This window comes from Antechinus flavipes, chromosome 3 (assembly GCF_016432865.1).
Source record: "Antechinus flavipes isolate AdamAnt ecotype Samford, QLD, Australia chromosome 3, AdamAnt_v2, whole genome shotgun sequence".
Taxonomy (NCBI): Eukaryota; Metazoa; Chordata; class Mammalia; order Dasyuromorphia; family Dasyuridae; genus Antechinus; species Antechinus flavipes.
This window is the reverse complement of record NC_067400.1, coordinates 382,788,059-382,794,058: the sequence shown is the minus strand read 5'-3', so window position 1 is coordinate 382,794,058 and position 6,000 is coordinate 382,788,059. Positions and strand designations below refer to the sequence as shown.

At 37.9% G+C, this 6,000-nt stretch overlaps 1 protein-coding gene across 1 annotated transcript in view; it reads left to right on the top strand.

Moving 5' to 3' along the window:
• Positions 1-498: 498 nt before the first annotated feature.
• SPATS2L (spermatogenesis associated serine rich 2 like) overlaps positions 499-6,000 on the top strand; it is a 222,937-nt gene continuing 217,435 nt past the window's right edge. Inside the window, exon 1 of the mRNA XM_051985915.1 lies at positions 499-616. The gene's annotated coding sequence lies outside the window, so the exon portion shown is untranslated. The remainder of the gene's footprint in view (positions 617-6,000) is intronic.

Sequence of the window (6,000 nt, the reverse complement as noted above, 5' to 3'; positions counted from 1 at the left end):
AGAAGAAGAAGAAGAAGAAGAAGAAGAAGAAGAAGAAGAAGAAAGAGAGACAGAGAGAGCGAGAAAGAGAAACAGAGAGAGAGAAACAGAGAGAGAAAGAGAGAAAGAGAGAGAGAGAGAGAGAGAGAGAGAGAGAGAGAGAGAGAGAGAGAGAGAGAGAGAGAGAGAGAGAGAGAGAGAGAGAATGAGAAGAGGGCGGGGGTTGGGGGAGCAGGGAGAGAAAAGGAGAGCGTGTTTGTGTGCCTGTATGTATGAGTGACATTGAGAGGGAGGGAAGGAGGGAGGAAAAGCCTGAGTGAGTGAGAGGGGGGAGTGTCTATACGTGGAGAAGAGGGACGCGGAGTTGTGTCAGTGAAGGAATCCAGTTAGGGGGCTGAGCTAGGGCTATGCTCTCAGTTTTTAGCGCCAGCAGAGCAGGACGAAGTAGGGACGAAGAGGAAACCCGCGGAGAAGCAGCTCGGCGCCCAGCCCTCTTTCTCCTCCTCCTCCTCCTCTTCCTCCTCCTCCTCCTCCTCCCGTTGGCTGTGGGGGCTAGCAGCTGCGGCGTCTTCTCTCCACCCTCACTCTCTCCCTCCACACGGCCCGGGCCGAGCAGAAACAGTCCAGTGGCAGAGAGGTAAGCAACTGGGGGAACACTTGATGCGGTGCTTTAGTCCAGGGCTTAAGGCAGTGTTGCGGGTACAGTTCCCTAGCCCCCACCCCCACCACTGTCCTCTTCTCCACCTTCTCCGTCTCTCTCCTTGCTCAAGCTGTGCCCTCCTCCCCGCAGCCACCAGGGGTTTGCATAACGGGGGGAAAGATGAAAAAAGAAGAGGGGGATATAAAGGTGAAGGACAAGAAGAGGGACGTGCTTGTTGGTTTCGAAGCTTAAAAGGGCATTTTGCACCTTAGTTATAGAGGTATTCCGCCGCCCCCCCCTTCTCCACCCCCCTTTCTGGAGCTACACAGAAACCCTCTGAACGCTGGGGTGTGGTGTTAAAACACGCCTGGATATTAATGGTTTGGGGAACGCTCCGTAGGCTGGACTTTACGTGAGAATTGTGATCCCATTTTTTCCTTCCTCCTTCAACCCTCCCCCTTCCCCTTACAAAGGAGAGGTTGCGGAGGGGGATGGCGGAGAGCCACTTTGACTCTTAGTCCAGTTCATTTTATAGGATGAAAATGTTGGCCAGCTGCGATCCAACGTGGAGCAGCCCGCCTTTCATCCACCCCCATCTCGAAAATGCAACTTCACCCATTGCTGAGGTCTGCTCCTCCGTTTCAATACGCTGAATAGCCTAGCCCAGCCCAGTCTTCCCTTTACTTACTCCCGGGACTAGCATATCCTCCCGCTAAATCACCCGTTTTAAATGAGATTTTACATTCCGAAGTCAAAGGTAAAACCCTCTCGTCGCCACCTTCCTCCTGCTCCGATGATTTAGTGGAGCCATTGGGAGCTGTAAACATCAACCGAAATTATTCTTCTTAACATGCTGTATTCAGTATTTTATTTCTTTCCAAGTGAGACTCGAAAGGAAGTTGGATTGCATTTTATAGCTCTGGTCGATATTATTACTTGAAAACAAATGATACTCAGCAAATTATAAGACTATTCCTGGAGTCTGCTCCCTTGAATTATGCCCATACAGTTGTGATTGCAGGGGAGAAAATGCTGAAACAGCACCATATTTTCATCAAATGTTGCATTACAGTTTGTCTGAGTTGCCATATGTTCACATATATACTGTGATTACTGGGCAAGGATAGAAGCTAAATGTTTAGTGCATTTTTCTACAGTATTTTGTGAGACAGCTTAGCCAAAAAAATAAAATAAAAACAAAAAACATGTCAAATGTTGTAAATGTATGTGTATGAGGTTTGCTTACTAAGATGGTAATAAACCAAACAGGACTGGACTTTGATGCGTAAAATTTTGACTATGATTATTTGGAGATCAATATTGTATTCTCACAGCTCTGTTAAGTAGCAGTCTTTATTGCTTTGCTTATGGCAAAATTTGCCACCGAGTATTTAAGTAATTATTGCTAAAATTGACTGAATAGCTAACAAGCTGCACTGCCCAATACTGGGCTCTGTAATGTTTAAAGCAAAACAAACATCAACAGTCACTGAGGCAGCCTGGGAAGAAGGAATAAAAAGTACCTCAAACACACTTATTTGCTGGTTTCAGGTGTAAAAGATGGTTTCCCTCTTGAGAATATTGTAAATGAAGGATTCACATTGCTGACTTTTTTTTTTTTAAGCTTCAAGAGATTTTAGTTGTTAAGAATCTTAATTCTGCCAGATGTCAAGGTTTTGAAGACCTTGAAGCACTTGGATTAAAGGTCCTATGTAGATCGCACCTGAGACTTGTTTCTGAATCTCCAGTATGAGAACTAGTGAAACAAAAGTCTTAAACTTCAGATAAGGCATCCTTTTCTTGCACTGCATCAAATTGAATGTGGTATAAAGAGATCACCATCCCAACATTTAAAAAAAAAAAAGAAAATTGTCATCATATCTAATAATTACGACCTTCTCTCCTGCAGGCTTATCATCATAGCAAAATCTAAAGAAAAATTTTCATTGTCTCCTTTAATTTTAGAAAATGGGGGGTTTTACTGGGTTTTGTTTGTTTTTTGCTTTCATAAAATAGTGAGTGTTTTGCAAGAAGAGTTTGGGACCTGTTTCTGGTGGATTCAGATATTACTTTAGGAATTTAAAAATCATTTTGCCAGTTAGTCTTTAATGAAGAATTTATCAAAGCTCTTGATTTATTTTTTTTCTCTAACACATTACATCAAGTATGTAATTTGTGGCTGAGAAAAGACACAAAAGACAGAATGAATCCTAGTTGTGAAAAGAAAAAATGGCAAATTCAATGTTTTTCAAAAGACAATTCTAAAATAAAGATCTCACATTGTAATCAGGACAAATCATCAACCCCCTGTGATTTCTGATCTCAATTGATTTCAAGAACAGCAATAAGTTACATGGATAAAAGCAATTACAGTGAAACCACTGTACCAACCCTAGCCACCAAAATGACTAAAAGTATTATCTATGTGTGATTGTTTTTTGCTGGAACTAAAGTAAACCTTTGTAATGATTTTCTATTTGGACAAAACAAATAGTCCTGCAATCCCTAATCAAAGTTTTGGAATAAACTCAAGTCTCCATCATTTGTTGAATCCTTTTTTGGGGAACAAAGTACAAGAAAACATCAAGATTTTTGCCAGTGTGTGTGATGGGGGGGAGGAATTAAGATAGCCATCTTTAGAATGTAAGAAATGCTACTTTTATTTACAAATAAGAAAACATAAACCCAATAAGAGGATGTGTTTTTGAAAATGCTGTTTCTTCTGATTCCTGCTTCCGATGAAAACATTAAATGACTTTCTAAGTATCTACTTAGTTGATTGCATTAATTTTGATGGACAAAAGCATCGATAATTCTTTCAGGCTAATTTTATTTTACTGAGCTTCTTGATAAAAAGTCTATTCAGTTTAGTATTGTGCAGTCACTGATTTTTTTTTCAAGTGGTCATTCAGGGAAGAGTATTGATGGCCTTTTGAGGTTTTCCAGTGAGCTCTCTAAGCATCCACAAGTAATAATAAGTGGCATTACTCTCTGGAAATTCTTAGTGTTCATAACCTTGATATCATAGTGCACAATGGTAAGAAATAGCATATGTAAAAGCAACTCCATTTAGCCTATTTTTTGATGGAGGAGTTGAGCCTTAGGCATTTAAAATTTTGTCCTAAAACAAAATATTACGTGAAGAGAATATTTAGCCGCCATCAATTAATATTTAGAAAAGTTAAGTAGTATAGAAAAAGAAAAACTCTTGGGAAGAAAGAAGCCTGGATTTGTGTCCTAATAGATTTAAAGCTATAAGGGGCCCTTTTATTTACAGATGAGGTTACTGAGGCTCAATAACTTATCCAAAGTCACAGTGTAGTAAGTGGCAGGACTGGATTTTCATCTGGCTTCTTTAACTATAAATACAGTTCCTTTTCTATTGTATAACCCTGTCTTCTGATTTAACCTCTTGAAGCCTCATTTTTTTTTCAACTGTTTCATTGCACTGCCTAACTCACAGTATTGTTGTAAATAAGGAATTTGGTAAACTATAAAGTGCCATATGGATATGAAATGTTACTATGTTTTCAGGCTATAGCAGTTTCTTCTTCCTCATAGAGCAAACTAGTTTTAGAAGAAAGTGACCCAGGACAATAATGTTGGAGTTGTGTCTGATAAAAATTGAACTGATGTTCAGAAAGATTTATGCTAGTACATCTTTCTCACCATATGAAAAATTAATTGTGTTTGATTCAAAGCAGAGAAGTCTTGCTTAGTCATTGCTCCACACTACTTTCAGAATTAGTTTTGGACAAGACATTTTTAAGATTACAAGCCCCTTAAGAACAGAGTTTATGTTAAAAAATTTTCTTTCCTATCCCCAGCACCAGGCACAGTATATAGCATATAGTAGGAGCATAAGAAATGTTTTTTGAATGAACGAATGCAAATTATTCCTGTAGGCAAGAAACTGCTGACTCTCATGGTTGTTTTGATAAATTTACAAATAGTAGCCTTTATGAAACATCAGTGTATTCAGAGATTTGAGGGGGTCTGTTCAAGGTTATGTGTACATATTTCTAATTGTGCACAACTCTAAAATGTACTTTTGATATATCATCATCTAGGGTAATAACATAGTTAAAAATACATAGGTTATATGTAGGTTAAAATATAGAAAATTCTATACTGTGGAAGATAGGAACATCACCTTTTCCCTCTTTTCTCTCCTTTTGTGAAATGGGATTTTATGGAAGTGTTATTTCTTTGACACCTCAAAATGGTTAATTTGGTGTTCTTATGTTGTGTTATGTAAATAAACCATATGTTTAGTTTCCAAAGAAATTTATATTGTCAGTGTTAATATTGTGGAATAATATCTCATGAGTAGTGTGGATCGGAAAATTACTTCATGATGTATCACAATAACATATACATTATAATTTTCTGTTCTTAGTCATTTTCATAATTCTAGATTAATTGAATGGGCATTGTTTTTCATTATTACTATTTGAAACTTTATGATAACTTTCCCATCAAGATGTTCATAAGAAAGGTTGTCTATGTGAATGTGTCTTGAACACTGACCTTACCCAGACTTTAATTCCATATCTCCAACTCACTAATTGGATATTTCCATGTAAATGTCTTGCTAACATTGCAAATTCAACATCTGAAACTAACTCATCTTTAATAAAAGCCTTTTCCCTTTTTGTGATTTCCCTATTTCTATTTAGCAACTATCATTCCCCTAGTCAACCAGACTCAGAACCCAAGTCTTCTTTCACTCCTCTCTCCTTTCACACGTGGTTTATAATCCTATTTTTTTTCTTTCCTTCTAGCTCAAGCATTTTTTTCTTCTATAATTTGTTGTTTCCTTTCTATTTCCACCCTAAATGAATGCTCATTACTTCAAGTGAGGATTATTACAACATATTCAAGAGAATGACTAGTCAGTCTTTGCCCTTCCTTTCCCATCATTCTGATTAATTCTGTATGCACTTAGAAGTTTAAAATTACTAAAATGCTTATTTTACCATATCACTTCTTTGACCAAAACCCTTCTGTGGTTCTATATTCCTTATAGTATCAAATGAAACTCTTCAGCCTAGCACTTTAGGCTCACCACATTCTGGCCTCAACATGTCTTTCCAATCTTACCTCCTACTACTTTCCAGATTAAATACTTTAACCTAACCACATCAGTGATTTTCTTCACTAAGTCCCCAAAATGATAAACACATTTTCATCCTTTGCTAATACTGTGCCTCTACTGTGAATGTTTTTTTCCTCCTTTCTACCTGGTAAAATCCTTCCACTTCATTTGTTACTTCACTTCCAAATCTTCTCTGGTCATTTAGCTCACATTGATCTCTCACTTCTCTAAATCCCTACAGTTTCTTCTTATTATTGTTTATTATTATTGATTAGTATTGCTA